This window comes from Phallusia mammillata, chromosome 6 (genome assembly GCF_965637545.1).
Source record: "Phallusia mammillata chromosome 6, kaPhaMamm4.hap1.1, whole genome shotgun sequence".
Lineage (NCBI taxonomy): Eukaryota > Metazoa > Chordata > Ascidiacea > Phlebobranchia > Ascidiidae > Phallusia > Phallusia mammillata.
In genome coordinates, this window is record NC_137257.1 from 24485531 (window position 1) to 24503628 (window position 18098).

The window sequence follows — 18098 nt, forward strand, 5'->3', positions numbered from 1 at the left end:
ACCTGTTCATATCAGGACCTTTACAACATCTTCACACAACAACAATGTTTTGCATATTAAGTTATATTTTGAAATAGTAACAAAATATTATCTGTTGATATTTTAATCTCACTTCTTGAAAATCGTTTTTAAAGAACTATGCTGCAAGTACAAATGGTTGTTTCGTATGCGTACTTCAATCTTGCTCCAAAAAGTAATGGTCTGCGATGTTATGTTTACTGGGCCGGTGGTCCATGGCCCGAAACAAGGTGTACGCAGCATTGTACAGGCGCACCAAGCTAAATATAGATGCACCGAGTGGTATAAAGTTGCACCAGGCGATCCTGAATATTTTAGATGCACCACTAGTACTGTATACTTTTTTTTCCTAATGATAAGTACTACAGCTGTTTTACAGTTGGTTAGTGAAAAACTGTGGAGCTACACTAAAGGAACCTTTAAAATGGAAATGTTGCTCAAAATCATCAATAAGACCAATACAAGTCACCTTTCTTCAGATTTGTAACTAACCAATGTGTAATCTATTTTATGCGTGCTTTGATCCTATGAACAAGAGAAAACAACTTTGGTTTGTTAAAGTCGGTGGTTTTCGTGGTTTTGTACCTTAATCTTAGGAATAATTGACGAAACAACAGTGCTCCTGTAATTTTGGTGATCTTATCACTTTTGTTGAGTATAAATGCGATAATCACCACGAGTAAACTAATAAATTTCGACTATATCAAGTAAACTGTTATGGCTGAGAACAATTTCTTGTTTTTTTTTCATAAAAAAAAACTTATAAGCTGCGATATTGTTCAACTAACTGTGTTTGCCCGTTAATCTCGATTTTTATTTTGTCATCTTCGTGACAACGATGTCGCGACGCAAGTAACAATTCCGCCACAACCGAATCTTTGTACAAATGGCTAATTCTGCCAAATTATTTCGGCAAACCGAATATTAGGCACATGACTTATCATACCCACAGAACAATGATGGTTAAATGCATCAGAATTTTCATGTTACAGTGACACTATTGTTTGCCTTCCAGCAAATCTTTTTCAACAAACTCATCTTCCATGCAGTGTGGTGCTGGGCAAACATATTTGTTGTTTTAAACACATGAGAAACGTATGTGAACATGTCAATAGCCTGATTCTGTTGATTAAATATATTCGACAAAGTTGCTAATTAATATGTTTTGGTCCGAACAAAATACATCCGGTTTGATGCATTATTACAAATATTACGTCGTAGATCTGAATGTCTTTTATACTTTAGGATTTTGGCTGCCATAGCTTAGATAAATAAGCCGATGCCCAAACATGGTGGTTAAAATTAATCGTTTAGTGTAGGACAAGCTACTGAGATGTCGAACTGCTGAAATATTGACTTACGTTTAGTTCTTTCATGCTATGTCCTGTGTTTTTGTGCTAGTATGTTTATTTGCGTCAAGGTGCACGTGAACAAATTGGAATCAAATAGAAGCGGTTATTTCGCTGTTTTTTTCAAAGCCTCACTTGGGTTTACGGTGATTTATACACTGGAATTATGTTTGGACTATGTTGGTGTGGGGAACACAAAACTTTGACTGTACGAGTCGATTCACATCAAACTATTCCTATTTCACATCAAACTCTTCCTTATTTTCAATGTTTTTAATATGTACTATAAACACTTAGCTTAGTGCTGAAATTTTTCACTTAAAAAAAGACTGTGAATTTTTTTTTTCACAAAAAGTGTTTTCGAATCTAACCATCTGCTAAACGCGCCACATTTTAAGTTGATACGCTTGATACAGTTTAACAACGTCGCGACCAATCAGAGTCGAGTTCCAATATAATTCCAGGTCGTTCCGTCCATTGTAAAGGAAGGCTGCTCTGTTATAAGGTGAGTTGCAACTATTTCTAAACTTATAACTTACGATTATTTTAATTTCCTGTAAACGGAAGCTGTGTTCATGTTGTTGAGTAACTAAAGTTCAAATGCATGTTACAACAATGATATGTCAAACGTATAAAAGTTCACATATTTACATGTTTCTAAACTGAATGAATATATAATCAGTTACATATATAACTTATTGCATGCAGCAAACTATGGTGGTGTAGTTTTGTAAGTTATAAGTTATAAACTAAAACTGAATGGAAATGCTGGTGTTGTAAACTAAATCACCCAATGCCTAAACTATTTTCATACTCAAACGTGTTTGGGGTCCGCTTAAAGCAAAACACGGGAAATTAATTAGCGCCAAAGGCAGAAGTAATGCTTCGCACAAACCCTAGCATTTTGCCTGTAGGAATTGGTGCATGGCAGCATTCTAGTTTGCTGCACTGTTTTAATTTAACTTTTTTGCAGATTCACCATTTTACATCTTATCGACATCCAAATCTTCGCCCTTCAACCAACTTTTCCAACTTCAAATATTTACTTGTATGTAAGAATAGGAGTCTGTCGTGGGTCAACCGGGTTTGCGAAACTGTTAGGTCTAACTTAGGTTAACTGGCGCTAGGGTTGAGTGACCTACTCTTTGTCCAAAGTGGACCTGTAGAGGAAGTCTTCCTCGGTCAAAGAAAGGCCCAAGTCTGTAGGAGTGCTACTATGTCAGCAAGTGGGCGCTAGGGACTATAGTCCCAAAAACTATAGTTCTATAGAACTAGAGTAGTACTCAAAAACTATCTAGATAACATAGGTGGGGTATGTTTGGGATTCGCGGGCCACCTAGAAACTTTAGCTTAGATCGATTTCTTGCTAGGTGTGGCGCGTTGCTAAATGGATTTAGCTAAAATAAGGTGCGCATAGAAACACGGCCTGAGTTCGTGAGATGGAAGGGGGCCGGCATAGCATTTTGCCCGAAAAGTCCCGTGAGCCTCCCCGTAGGGCGCAAACTGTTGCTAACTTTCCCAGCCCTGCCTTTGCGTATGTTTTGGTCCTTATGGGGGGACTCGAAGGGCAGGGTACAGTGACGCGATGTTGTTGACCTTAAAATGTCACTGTTCCTTTTAAACAAACTTTTGCGCCTACGCTAACTGTAAAATTAGGAAAGTTGAGGATTTTTTTACAGGCATGTACATCCGTTTCAAAGTCTTTTTTACTAAGAAGATATTTCGAATTGGATATCAAGCGTGCGATGTAACAATGCCTATTATTTGCGTAACAGTTTTTGCATTAAGTTAAACTTTCGCCGGTTAAAATCCCTAAATTTCGCCTTTTGCTGGTCAAACCCGTTTTTGAATGGATTTAGGCCTATTTATTACTACTAATTTCAGTTTTGTTTTTCTGCTTGACTCGGCCATCCAGTCATTATGGGGCAATGACAATTTGGATGGTTGTAAAACACGACAGACTCACTTTTTACTTTTATAGGGTAATTTGCGGCGGTGGTATGCAATGCAGTGCAGTTAGTTAAGGCAAGCTTGCATTGTGTACTTTTACGTCGCGCGCGCAGGGGCGATGGCGGTTCCAACGTTGTTGTTTTTTTTCAGAAACTTAACAAACGAAGCAGACGAACAATTTATTTTTCTTCCGAAGTGTACGATATTTCTATAGTTTCCATTGCAAGCTTTTTCAAGTTTAGTATTTTTTAACTCCAAAAAAGTGCATTTAGATTTTTTTTTCACTCTTTCATCGACAATACTGTGTGCGGAGTCACTTATTCTATTTTATCATTTCTTTTTAAGTAGACCAGTTCTTGGGCAGTGTTGTGCCATTTTACATCAGCCGACAGGTTCTTCATGTTATTATTATGTTTTTTTTTATCGTCCGTCGCTGGCTCTAATCACGCGAACTGCTATCGCTAAGTGTTAGAACGAGAAACGTGTACTTGTCAGGTTTTGCTGTTCTTGCCGTTTCAAGTCGACTTATCTTAAATTGAAAGTTTATTGTTGTTTTTCTTTTTATTTCAAAACACTAATTTTGTTCTTGTTTTTCAGGGTTGGTATCACACTACTATTGTTTACAATTTATGGGAAAAAATATCATTTGCAAAACCGTGGAATACAAACTAAGGTTTTTTGAGGTATATTAAAGTTAGTGATTCAATTAACGTTGTGTTTTCTTTTACAGCAAAAAACATTTCTATTTTTAGAGGTTCAATCATATTATTTTTTGATTTTTCAGGTTTTCATATTTTTTCACAGGATTAACAAACTGTTTTGTTTTCCAGATTGCGGAAACGTTTAAAAAATTATATTTCCTAACAAGTGCCGTTTTGTTTTTCCGGTATTAGTGTTTTAAAAACAGCAAATAACATTTCTATTTTTGCAGGTTCAAACATATTCTGTTTTGGTTTTTCAGTTTTTTATACTTTTTTACAGGATTAACAAACTGTGTTGTTTTCCAGATAGCGAAAACGTTTAAAAATATATATTTTCTAGCAAGTACTGTTTTTTTAGGTATTCGGGTTTTTTAAACCTATGTATTTGTTTATGGATTGTAAGGCTAGGGGGTTTGAAACGTACAACATTGCCTTGTTTTTGTTTTTCTGGTTCCATTTTTTATTTATAGGTATATTAGGTTTTTTATTGTTTTGCTGATATTAAGTAAACCAGCGTTTAAGTTCCGACATTTGTATTTTTTCTTTCACAGGTTTTACGATTTTACGATGTATTGGTTTTGTTTACAAATTTAGAGACTGTGAATTGTTGTATTCTTTCTAAAAGTAAATTGATGTTTTTACAAATCCACGTATCAAAGATACATTTGATAACTAACCTATGTTTGTTTTGCAGGTTTTACCCAAATTTGTTTTTGTATTTCAGTTTGTAGGTTTTCATTGGTTTAGACTTTAGAACATTAGGTTTTCTGTTTTTTAGGGTTCACTTAGTCATTTTGACTCTTAAAACTAAGAGTAATAAAGCGCTGGTCCAAAAAATAAGACGTAAATATGGCATGCCTTTATCTACTTTCTTTCATGTCCAAAAACGTCTTAAATTTGTTTTTTCAGGATGACGTCAGTATAAAGCAGACGCTACAGCCAGGATGACGTCATTGGTAGAGCAAGCGAACGACGCCAGCAACGACAACATTTTCGTACAAAGGAAAAAGGTTACTAAAATGTATTTACATAGTTTAGATTAACCTAGCACCTAATCTGTTTCCTGCATGGTTCTTTATTGTAGTATTTTATTAACCTATATTTGTCCGTTTTTGTATTTATTGTTCAAAACAAATTTTGTTATTTTAGAGCTGTTCGACCTTTAGAACAGCGACCTTTATGACGGGACTTTTCCATGACGTCATCACCGTCCTTCTTGCAACATCGAACTCAAAATGAGAATTTCTTTCTGTCATCTCAACTTCCTAGCCTCATACTGACGTGAACCATGTGACTTCACCGACAATCCTGTTGAGAATTTCATCTCCACGTTTTCAACATTTACATTACTGTCACGGTATGCATATTTCCAAAATGTTTCCGAATTCGAACCACAGGGCTTTTTCAGCCAATCACAGCAGCGGAAATCTGCGGGTTGTCGTTACGGCACGTCTAGGTTGCTAAGCGGTTACTTTGACTTCAGTATTGTCGACGTTGCAAGTTTTATGTCAGTTTTGAATGAAAAAAACAAGTCGGAACATAGTGAAGACTGATGCATTTTGGATGTTTAAACTGAAGGTAATGTTTATTAGGTTAAGTATAGCAGTAAATTATACACACATAATTTTTATTGATCACAGTACGCCAGGCCCATTGAAGACGCTATATACCGAATCAGCCGGTCACCAAGCATTCACCACCATATGGCAAGGCGTAGGCTAGAAAAATCTAGCCTGCGGTGGGATTCGAACCCACGACAGGAGTCTTTCCGGGATTTATATATGAGTGTGCCGTGATCGCTGGTCTGCATAGACGCTTCAGGGCTGATCCCAGTTATGAATTTATGTTCATCTTAACTGATAATTTTTATTAGGTGTAAAATCACTTTTGTGCAATATATGCTCCAGTAATGTTTATACACTGATACTTTTTATTAGGTCTGAAATAGCTTTTTTTGCAAAATATTTTCTATTATTAATGCTATGTGTTTGTTCAAGATAGCAACGCAACCCCTTCAAACCATCAATGTCAAAATTTTACTTTGTTTTTTTTTTTACTTTGTATATGATGAGCACTGCATGCAAAAAGTTTGCATGGCATAAAAACAGTGTATTATGCCTCATTGTCTCTAGTGTAAGCACCTATGATCAACGCAATTTAACACATGCATGCCATACCTTGGGATCAACAAACTGTTCCTAACCTACAGAGATGAATGGTTTACACGCCATTTGCATAGTTGTTCCAATAACTTCCCGTACTTTCAGTTTTGAATGTTGTTCTGTGCCACCAATGTATATGTTATTTTTATTGTGCATGCTTTTTTTTCTGGAATTTTGTCATAAGTTTACAATAAAACAGAAGCGATTTTAAATAGCAAATTGAAGTAGTGTGCTTGTGAACAAATGCAGGATTAAGAAAAACTACTACAGTATAAAGTAAGTTATGAGAAGATTTACTTGTGCTAGCAAATTTATTGTTTTTCTTGTGACATTGAAATAATAATAGTTCCAAAAAATGTTGTACAGAATAGCTACCATCTAAAACTATGCAGCAGTGTCAGAAATTTATTTTCCTTATCTCACCTGATGTGAGCAGCTTTTTCTCAGATATTTTATTTTTCTTGTTTACACCAGTTTTTTTTTATTCATTTATAATCACATGTATAAAACAAAAACCATTTTACTTACAATACTCTAAATTAGGGTAAGCAAGCTTGGGTAGTATTGACAGCACTCTGTATTACCAGTCATATTTGTCAGCAAGTTAAATTAGTTTGTCTTGGCCTTGCTACACAGGCTTGGCCTTGCTACACACCTCCTGCCATCAATATTTAACTCTTATTTTGATCTCACCTCCAACATTCATTCTCATAATACAAGGCAAAGTCAACTAAAAAACTTTTTCCATCCCCGCGTTCAAACAAACTTCGGTAAAAAAAGTCTAAAATTCTTAGCAGTTGTACTATGGTCCGCGATTTCCAATAACAATAAAACATTATCATTCCCAAAATTTAAATCAGCAATTAAAACTCAGCTACTACACCACATGTTATGATTACAAACTCACGCAAAACAACACGTGCACAAATCAAAATTATCCAATGCGACAGCGCATTTCCATGCGATAAGGCTTGCGTAAATTTTCAACTTTCACTCGCTTTCCGTGTTTTGTTTCTCTACCGTCATGTACAAATTTTCCATGTTAGTATTTTCTTAAATAAAATTTATTTTCAGCATATAAACTAGGCCTACTCTTTTTCCTGAATCACACACACACACTCTTTTCGTTTTGATTTAATAACGTTCGCTTACTGCTACCGTTTTTGTTTTTTTTCATTACGTGCACTTTTTGTTATTGTTTGCAATTTTTGTTCTACCTGCTTAAATACTGTGTTTCGTTTCTATACAATTTTCGAGCCCCGCAAGAGATTTTTTATGTTTGTGTTCTTTATGCATCTGCGTGTACAAACATGTTCGTGCGTGTGTATGTATAATTTTTTTGTGTAAGAAGGGGTAGCTGACACGATGACCACAGAGTCTTTCGCTACCCCGCACATTCTCCTTTCATTTAATTTTTCCCGTTTTTGGTGTTCAAATATTTGTGCGAAATAAACTTACTTACTTACTTACTATTTATTTTCCTTCATGGTTTACATTAGTTTATTTATTTGCAACTCTTTCTTGGAACAAACAGTACCTAAATTAAAACACTATATCACTCACTTTAACAGTCCTCCAAAAGTTTGTTTATTATGCATGCAGTAACCACAGTTAAAAATAATCAGTCAACACAGTTCTATAAAGTAGATCCAATGATAATCTATTGTTATAACATTCTCCATGATAGTTAATAAATATATCATTTTAATGTCAGTACCAAAAATACAATGTATTTTGCTCCCAGCATTGCGGCTGCCAATTGAGTTTCTTCCAAATGAATGAAGTGCTGATCTTATTTGTGCAACAAAATAAGCAGAAGAGATAGAGTTCTTAAACCTTTCTAATGCTTCATTAGTTTTCTTTTAATGAAAGTCACTAGAGTGCTTGGTCTTTATAAGCTCAGAACGCTATTAAATTTAAGAAAAGTTCTCTGCAGTGTAGTCTGGACATTCAGTCACTGGTTTATGTTTACGGGGGGCCAGCAATGCCATCAGACAATGAAGTGGGTGGATTGATTTCCATGGCATTTGAACAGCCACCATGATCTTGTGTAGATGTGTGGTGGCCAAATCACTAATGAATTCCACAGATGGTGCCTGCTACTGACTAAAAGCAACGCCTACATACATATGCTTCTGAGGTGCTGATCCCTGATACATCCCCAATTGGACTCCCACATAACAGGACTGTAAGTGAGGCATTAGTCTGGTCCAGATTGGTTGTAGAAGCCACAAACACCATCTCCGAAGATTGTAACATCATTTTGTCGATTGTTTCCATGATCGGACTTACAATGGCACGAAAATAAAATCCTTTAAATTGCTAATGGCAGATCATAGCCTCAGATTTATCGGCATACTTCTGTATAGCACAAAACAAATTTATACCACTTGATGCCCCAAAGTTATATTTACGCCACTGATCCCAGAGATAGTACATAGAGCAGGGTTTTGGATTATGGCAGTTGTTAGTGACTGCTGCACTTATTCCATCTGTAACAAGCAACTTGGTCTCATGGGTTTGAACTTTTTCATGCTTGAGACACTAACAATCATTGCCAAAAAATTTTTGTAGATTCACTGATCTTTAGCTAACCACGGTTTCCGGTAGCATTAAGCAAGTGATTGTCGTTAACTGGCATACACGGATGAGTAGAAACCAACTTATCTGATGTTTAGTTGACTTGGTGTAAAGTTTGATCTTAACATCCATAGACACAGGACACAAAGTGTTGAATTTGATGCACCAATTTCATGTTGGCAAAACTGATTAAGATGGCATTTAAAGGTTTCTCCAAAATATTTTAGGGTTGAAAAATGTTTGGCATACATTCCAGCTAGTACTATAAACTACACAAAAAGACTCCAGCCACTCGTTCCAGTCTTTTGCTGATTGTAAGGTCAATCTAAAAACCATTTCTTCATTTCCTTTTGTTACTAATTTTCCTTTAAGTTCCACAATTTGCTGCATGCCTTCAAGTTCCGCAATTTGCTGCATGGAATCCACTTAACAATATCCGATAATTATTTACAAAAAAGCTTGTGATTAATTATTAAAAATGCCTTTTAAAATGCTTTTATTTTAGTAATACAATTATAAAACCACGCACAAACTTAACTTTCAAATATAGTAACTCAAGGCAGATGTCTTCTGATTGGTTCAATGAGTCGACTACGCTGATTTGTTAAAAAGTCACATGACCCGGGAAAACCCGCCTTTGTGATTGGCTTAAAAAGCCCTGTGGTTCGAATTCGGAAACATTTTGGAAATATGCTCACGGTATAAACATGACGTCATGGTTCGGCCGCTTCGTCATCGGCAACATGCGATGACAAGCAAGAATCTGTTTCTCCTATATCACAGTGACGTAGTTTTCTGACGTCACGTTAGCAGTTACAGCCAATAGCAAAACTGTGGTTGCTAAACAGAACATTATTGACTGAACAGTACGGGACATAGGCGCCGAGTTTTACAAAAAATGCAAGGTGGCTTAACGTAAAATGTGACGTCTTTTGATGTGACGTCACTAATTCGTCAACCACTAGAGCTCAAACTCGAAGTTCGTCAAAATCACAATAAAAGATAATGTTCCAAAAAATTTTTATGTAGCACACTTCGCTGTTTATCATTCGTTTATCAACGTTAAAAACTGTTTGGTCAATTTTTTAGTGGCTTGTCTTACCTAAAATAATCAATTATTACAGCACAATCGCATTGCCAACAATAATAGCCTAACATTCAGTAGCAAACAATTGTGATTACGTCATAAACAAGACACCAACCAGTTTTTTTTTAGATGAAAATACAAAATAACATTTCACATACAAAATACTAAGTAACAAACGTTAAGCTATGATGGTTTTTTAGTCGCATGTTATGTATTGAATGTTTATTTTACATTATTCAATTTGCCTCTTATATACCACAATAGGTTACAACTAGTTCATGTTTGGTTTAAAGTGTTTGTTTTTGTGCGTGGATAATGTTCACCTAAATGTAACGCATGTTTTTGTTTTGTTTTTCAAATGATTCGTTAGAGAGGTAGAACAAATCTGGGTTGGCAAACCAACAAACCAATAAAGTTTTATCATTCGAAATTTTTATTGCAATATCCACTATCAATTATCTTGGTAACGTCATATATTTAACCGCTTATAACAAACATTTTGCTGCCAGGCATGATATGACATTAACACAACTCTTCTGACAAAATGTTTTTTTTTCTGTTTACTTAAATCTACCAGAAATAACGACATGTTGTAATTTGATCAGTACCTACTAATTTCGTTTGCTTTTTAAAAGCATATTGTTTTTACATTCTTATGCAACCAATATTATAAGCTTACGAAAAACCCATCTCAACGCAAACAAAATTTTACATAAAATTATAAACCTGGTTTGGCATCAATTCTTTGGTACTAGCACGTTTTTGATTAAATTATTATTCGTTTGCAAAAATACTATTTGCACGTGGCAATTTTTTTTTTTTCTTTATGTAGACCGCACGCATTCGAAACACTAAATGGGCGGATGCGTTTCATGAAAACTGCACTGATTTTGATAACAAGGCGCCTGATGGCTTGTGGTTAATATTGGTCTTCTGCACATTCAACCCAATCCAACATACATGTGCAGTTTTATTGATCTAAATTTATTTATTGCACTTATGCGTAATGACTTGACTTGTGCAGTTGTGCGATGGCAAAACTCTGTTGAATAATTAATTTTGAGAGAAACATAATATTTCTTTTTTGCCAGGGCGGATTCCAGTGGAATTTTACCTGATTGTGGCGTCACAGTGAACAAAGATCGATTGCTCGCTTTAAGTAAAGTTCGTCCACACCGAAATCTTAAACTTAAACTTTGCCTGTTTTACAATGTCGCTTCTCTTGTTTGTTTCCTTTTTATCGAATTGTTTCATGCCGCTAAATGGCGCTATAGATCCAAAATTGCCCAATTATCCGAATGGCTTAAGTAAGGCATTTGCCAATAAAACACTCTAGATTTGAACTGAGCGTCGTTGTTCGAATTTGGTGAAAAATTGTGCATAATCAAAGGCTAGTTTAAGGCGTACATAGGCTTTGAACATTTAAACTTAAACACAACACTGTACTTGTCGTTTGGTCGCCTATTTGTATTCCAATTACCTAAATGCACGAGCCCAACACAACTGAAGCGGTAATAGTGTTGGTTATATAACCTTATAATAAAAAATAAATTGTAAACAAACTAATGTCGATTATATATTGCAGACAGGAATAACATATTGGGTTATATATGTTATAAAATATATTTTATTTTTTTGCGGTATTCGTAGCTTATGTCACTTTTTTCCCATGTTTTGCAACTGCTGGTCACTTTTAGATCTACTGCTGGTCACTTTTAGATGTGGGGAATAAGTGGGGAATAACCACAGCAGTCTGACTTCGTAACAAAGGGAAATTGCGGCCTAATCTCCAACACACAGACACGAACTGCTATCAAATTTAGGAAACACAAAAATACGCTACGTTTAAATAAAACTTTGGGCGATTTTAGAAGTTTATTATGTTAAATCTAATGCTTTAGATCAGGGTTACTCAAACTTGCTTGCTCTGCGACCCAATTTTAAAACAGAAATTTCTACGCGACCGCTTGACGGCCAAATCACAGATCTTTATTTCACCAACGGCCACCAATTGCCTGCTTGCTTGTGTTTTTATCTTGATATAACGGCGCCTAAAAAGCCTAAATTAATTTCTAACTTGATACACAGATTGACAGTCTTAGAGTTTATGACGTTATATTCTATATCAGTGGTTCTTAACCGGTGGGAAATTTCCCACTAGTGGCAAATTTAATGGTTTTAGAGGGAAATTATGTGAATCAGAAGTCACCAAACTCGGGCCCGTGGGTTGAAATTAACAATCAAAAGGTAATTTAGGCTAATACAATATTTTCCGCAACAACATGTAAGATTAACTAAATCTAGTTTTGCAAGGCGCACAAAAATCCAAACATCGTTTGTTACGTCACAGACATTACTAAAAGTATCAATGACTTTGTTATTGTTCGCGAATATACACATTTGATCTGTTGGTTGTGATGCAATAAATGACTAATGCAAGCACGTGAGATTTTTCAAAATTCCACACGATATAACTTTCTCAAGGAATCACTACTTAAACTAAATAAAATAGCAGTATACATTTAAGGTTCCGACCAAATCGCTTCACAAAATTATTTCGATGAAATGTTTGGCACAAAACGTCATTACACAAATAACAGAGGGGGAAATTTGAACTTGGTGATTTACTTTAATGGGAAACCGCACCAAAAAGGTTAAGAACCACTGTTCTATATTGTGACGCTTGTTGCACACAATAGGCATAAAAAATCCGGCGGGGCTGGTAATACTCTTAAGTTCCACAAACAGTGTTTAGAGCAGTTTAAATATAAAAATATTTGGCAAAAGAAGTTTATTTACTTCACGGCCGCCAATACCTATATTCTAATATACATGTTCACGGCCGCACAAACTCGTCTTTGTACGGCCGCAAGGTTGTGCACCCCTGGTATAGCCTATACACGGGAATGATGTATAAACAACAAATGTACGCACGTACACCATTTATTGTGACTGACATAATATCGCATAATGTTTCGCGATCCCAAAATAATAATAGACCCACAGTTTGACAAACCCTGCTTTAAATGATGCTTCATGATGTTAAATCTAAACAGTGTCTTTAAGCATATTTGTTGAAACCGTCCGCAATTTTGCCCACGCAGATATGGTAACACTAATATATATTTACGTAGTGACGCACATGTGTATGGGATGCCGGTGAATGCCTACATAAAACACCAGGCGTCCAACCTATCGTTACGCAATAAAGCCTAAAGTGCTTTGCTGTGTGGCCCCTTCTAAAAAATGAGATGCCTAACCTTTTCAAAATTCATTTGACACCTTTTAAAAATTTTATTTGCCCACCCCTGATGTAGTGGCCTCCAAGAACCCTGTAGTATGTGGCACAGCGAGGGATCGCTATCGACTTATGTTATTTGAGTCAATTTGTGTTCAGAAACATAAACCTGATGTTATCATTGTATCCAAATCGGTTTCATCGTACTTGTTCCATAATTAATGAACTTAATTACTGTGTAAAACAGTGCAATGTGCTGTCTTGCCACTGTGTCATTTCAAGTTGTGGTTTGGTTGTTAGTTCGCACCTGTAGGATATAGCCTACGTCACACGCAGGTTTTTTATAAAAAAATTGTCACACAAATTTTTTGAGTTGAGTTTATTTCGCCTGGGATACAAATCGTAGAAGCACAATTGCACTAAAACATTCACCAGAAATAGCTGCGCAACGTTGGGACGTTATAAGCGCGACAAGGGCAAGGGCACAATTATCGGCAAGATGATAAACGCGCTACAGCTACGCCTTAACAAAAAGCGTTATGCGACAGGGTCACATTGGAGGGCGAGGTAGGCACACAGGACTATAGCATACAATGGAATGGAACGCACACCCCGAACTTACTGCCCATATATTGACATTAGAGCAGTGGTTCTCAACCCGGGTTCGTTCGAACCCCAGGGGTTCAGCAACGCTCGGGAAAATTCCATTTCTAGTTTGCTGGGTTAGCTCGACGTAAGTAAATACATAGGCACGAGAACTGGTGGGCACGTGAGTAGTTATCGAGCGGAATAAAAGGGCCGTTACAGCAATCAGTTAGTTTACGATCTTATTGAACAAATGTTATTTACGTCGTTGCACCAAATACGAGAAGGTTATCGAACTTTAAACGACGCGTTGCTTGAAAATACACATCACACGACCGAACTGTTTGGGAGTGGAAATTTCCATCAGTTAAATAATTGAATCGCATAATAATAATTTGTTGTACCGGAAAAAATTCTTTACCGGTATAGCGTTACGTTATACTGGTAATCTAGTGAATAGTTACCCTGACAAATCAATATGCATTTGACTGACCACATTGGTGGGAAATCCCCCTACACGCACACACCAGTATATATCACGCGACTTTGGGTAGACAAGTCATTTTTGAGTTAACGCGTTTGGATGAGTTGGAGCTAAAGAAAAGGTCAGTCTGCGTCAGTTTAGACCAGTTTTGGAAGTCATTCAGCTAAACTAGAAGCTCTGGGACTTGGAAAATTTAACAGTGACGTGAACCATGTGACGTCACCGACAATGCGGTTGAGAATTCATCTCCACGTTTTCAACATTTACATCACTGTCACGGTATAAACATGACGTCATGGTTCGGCCACATCTCCTATATCACAGTGACGTAGTTTTCTGACGTCACGTTAGCAGTTACAACCAATAGCAAAACTGTGGTTGTTAAACTGAACATTTTTGACTGAACATTAGGGAACATAGGCGCCGAGTTTTACAAAAATGCAAGGTGGCTTAACGTAAAATGTGACGTCTTTTGATGTGACGTCACTAATTCGTCAACCACTAGAGCTCAAACTCGAAGTTTGTCAAAATCATAATAAAAGATAATGTTCCAAATAATTTTTAAGTAGCACACTTTGCTGTTTATCATTCGTTTATCAACGTTAAAAACTGTTTGGTCAATTTGTTGTGGCTTATCTTACCTAAAATAATCATTTATTACAGCACAATCGCATTGCCAACAATAATAGCCAAACATTCAGTAGCAAACAATTGTGATTACGTCATAAACAAGACACCAACCAGTTTTTTTGAGATGAACATACAAAATAACATTTCACATACAAAATACTAAGTAACAAACGTTAAGCTATGATGGTTTTTTAGTCGCATGTTATGTATTGAATGTTTATTTTACATTATTCAATTTGCCTCTTATATACCACAATAGGTTACAACTAGTTCATGTTTGGTTTAAAGTGTTTGTTTTTGTGCGTGGATATGTTCACCTAAATGTAACGCATGTTTTTGTTTTGTTTTTCAAATGATTCGTTAGAGAGGTAGAACAAATCTGGGTTGGCAAACCAACAAACCAATAAAGTTTTATCATTCGAAATTTTTATTGCAATATCCACTATCAATTATCTAGGTAACGTCATATATTTAACCGCTTATAACAAACATTTTGCTGCCAGGCATGATATGACATTAACACAACTCTTCTGACAAAATGTTTTTTTTCTGTTTACCTTAATCTACCAGTAATAACGACATGTTGTAATTTGATCCATATTTGTGCTTTCTTTAAACAAGACAATTGTTTTGTAAGATAACGAATAAAACCGAAATTTATTCAGTGGTTTTTCCACGAATAAAAACTGGCAAACCAATATTTATTTCTTTAAATATTGCGTTGCCAGTTTATTTGTGATGTTTAATCAGTACCTACTAATTTCGTTTGCTTTTTAAAAGCATATTGTTTTTACATTCGCATGCAACCAATATCACACGCTTACAAAAACCCATCTCAACGCAAACAAAATTTTACATAAAATTATAAACATGGTTTGGCATCAATTCTTTGGTACTAGCATGTTTTTGATTAAATTATTATTCGTTTGCAAAAATACTATTTGCACGTGGCATTTTTTTTTCTTTATGTAGACCGCACGCATTCGAAATACTAAATGGGCGGATGAGTTTTATGAAAACTGCACTGATTTTGATAACAAGGCGCCTGATGGCTTGTGGTTAATATTGGTCTTCTGCACATTCAACCCAATCCAACATACATGTGCAGTTTTATTGATCTAAATTTATTTATTGCACTTATGCGTAATGACTTGACTTGTGCAGTTGTGCGATGGCAAAACACTATGTTGAATAATTAATTTTGAGAGAAACATAATATTTCTTTTTGCCAGGGCGGATTCCAGTGGAATTTTACCTGATTGTGGCGTCACAGTGAACAAAGATCGATTGCTCGCTTTGAGTAAAGTTCGTCCACACGAAAATCTTAAACTTAAACTTTGCCTGTTTTACAATGTCGGTTCTCTTGGGTTTCCTTTTTATCGAATTGTTTCATGCTGCTAAATGGCGCTATAGATCCAAAATTGCCCAATTACCCGAATGGGTTAAGTAAGGCATTTGCCAAGAAAACACTCATCTAGATTTGAACTGAGCGTCGTTGTTCGAATTTGGTGAAAAATTGTGCATAATCAAAGGCTAGTTTAAAGCGTACATGGGGTTTGACTAAACAGTACGTCAACACTGTATTTGTCGTTTGGTCGCCTATTTGTATTTCAAATTAACTAACTGCACGCCCCAACACAACTGAAGCGATAATAATTGTTGGTTGTATAACCTTATAATAGAAAATAAATTGTAAACAAACTAATGTCGATTATTTATTGCACTCAGGAATAACATATCGCGGTATATGTTATAAAATGTTTTTTTTGCGGTATTCTTAGCTTATGTCACTTTCTATTTTTACCATGTTTTGCAACTTCTAGTCACTTTTAAATCTTCCTGTTGGAAATAAGTGGGGAATAACTACACGGGGCCGGATGTGCATAACCACAGCATTCTGACTCCGTAACAAAGGAAAATTGCGACCTAATCTCCAACACACAGACACGAACAACTCTCAAATTTAGGAAACACAAAAATACGCTACGTTTAAATAACTTTGGGGGATTTGAGAAGTTTATGATGTTAAATCTAAACAGTGTCGTTAAGAATATTTGTTGAAACTCTCCGAAATTTTGCCTACGCAGATATGGCAACCCTAGTTTATTTACCTAGTGATGCACATGCGTAAGCGAACAGCTATATGCGATGCTGGTCAATGCCTACATAAAACACAAGTCGTCCAACCTATTGTTACGCGATAAAACCTATAGTGCCAGTTTGTGACCAAAATAAAACAGCGGGTATAGAAAAAAACACAAAAAAAACACAAAAAAAAATAGATTTTTTCAAACTAAAGTGTTTAAAGGCGAATTTGATTGGCCTAATTAAGGGGTTTCCAACCTGTGGTACGCGTACCACTAGTAGTACGCGAAGGTTTTTCAGGTGGTACGCGAGTAGCTTCCGTTTTTTCACAAAAACCTGGATTCACAACTTTGTATTTTGTCAATCTGGTTTTGTTTACAAAAAAAATTTCCTGAAGCCTATTCTCATGGTTACGTAACTATTCTTGTTGTTTCGTATCATTACGACAAAATATGATTCAATCAAATTTGTTGTTCAACAAGAAGTGGTTCGCGTGGCAGTGCATAGCGGCCAAGTGGTTCAAAGGTTGGGAACCCCTGGCCTAATTGATAAACATTTTAGCGTAATATTGCAAGCTAAGTTGCTATTTTTCATGTAAACTTTTCATATTTGGGTAGAATTACTAACACTGCAATCTGGCTGGCCCCTGGTTAAAAGTTGTTCGATAAGTGATGCAACGGAGCATAGGCGTTTATGGTGCCATAAACCCAAATTGCTGAGTCAGAACAATTTTTAACCAGGGGCCAGCCAGATTCCAGTGTTAGTAGCTCTACCAAATATTTGCATTCAGCGTGTACGCTCAATTGTAGAATAAAGTTCAAGTAATTATTGGCTCGCCGACATAAGGCAGGTTGCTGTATCGCACCTTTTAAAAATTAGTTTGCACACTCCTGACGTAGTGGCTTCCAAGAACCCGGAAGTTCTTTGACACAGCGAGGGATCGCTACCGACTATTTGAGTCAATTTGTATTTAGCAACATAAACCTGACATTACAAATAATTCCAAATCGGTTTCATTGTTTCATTTGTAAAATATAATGCCATTATTGTGTAAATTTGTGGGTTTTGCTATCTATATCGTCTGTGTATCTAATCTTTAGATTTACTTTTCACGCCAGAGTTGCAAGTTGGGCCGGGTTCGGGCTTAGGTATTTGTGAGAAAACGGGCTTAAACGGTGTCCGCCTTTTTCAAAATAAACCACCCAGCCAAGTAACTCTGGCTTTGACCT

At 36.1% G+C, this 18098-nt stretch overlaps 1 long non-coding RNA gene across 1 annotated transcript; it reads left to right on the plus strand.

Annotated features, from left to right (window-relative positions):
* Window positions 1-4793: 4793 nt before the first annotated feature.
* LOC145233968 (uncharacterized) lies at window positions 4794-5541 on the plus strand. Its single transcript, XR_013861225.1, has 3 exons — window positions 4794-4861; window positions 4928-5028; window positions 5168-5541. It is a non-coding gene; the product is annotated as an uncharacterized LOC145233968 (long non-coding RNA).
* Window positions 5542-18098: the final 12557 nt, after the last annotated feature.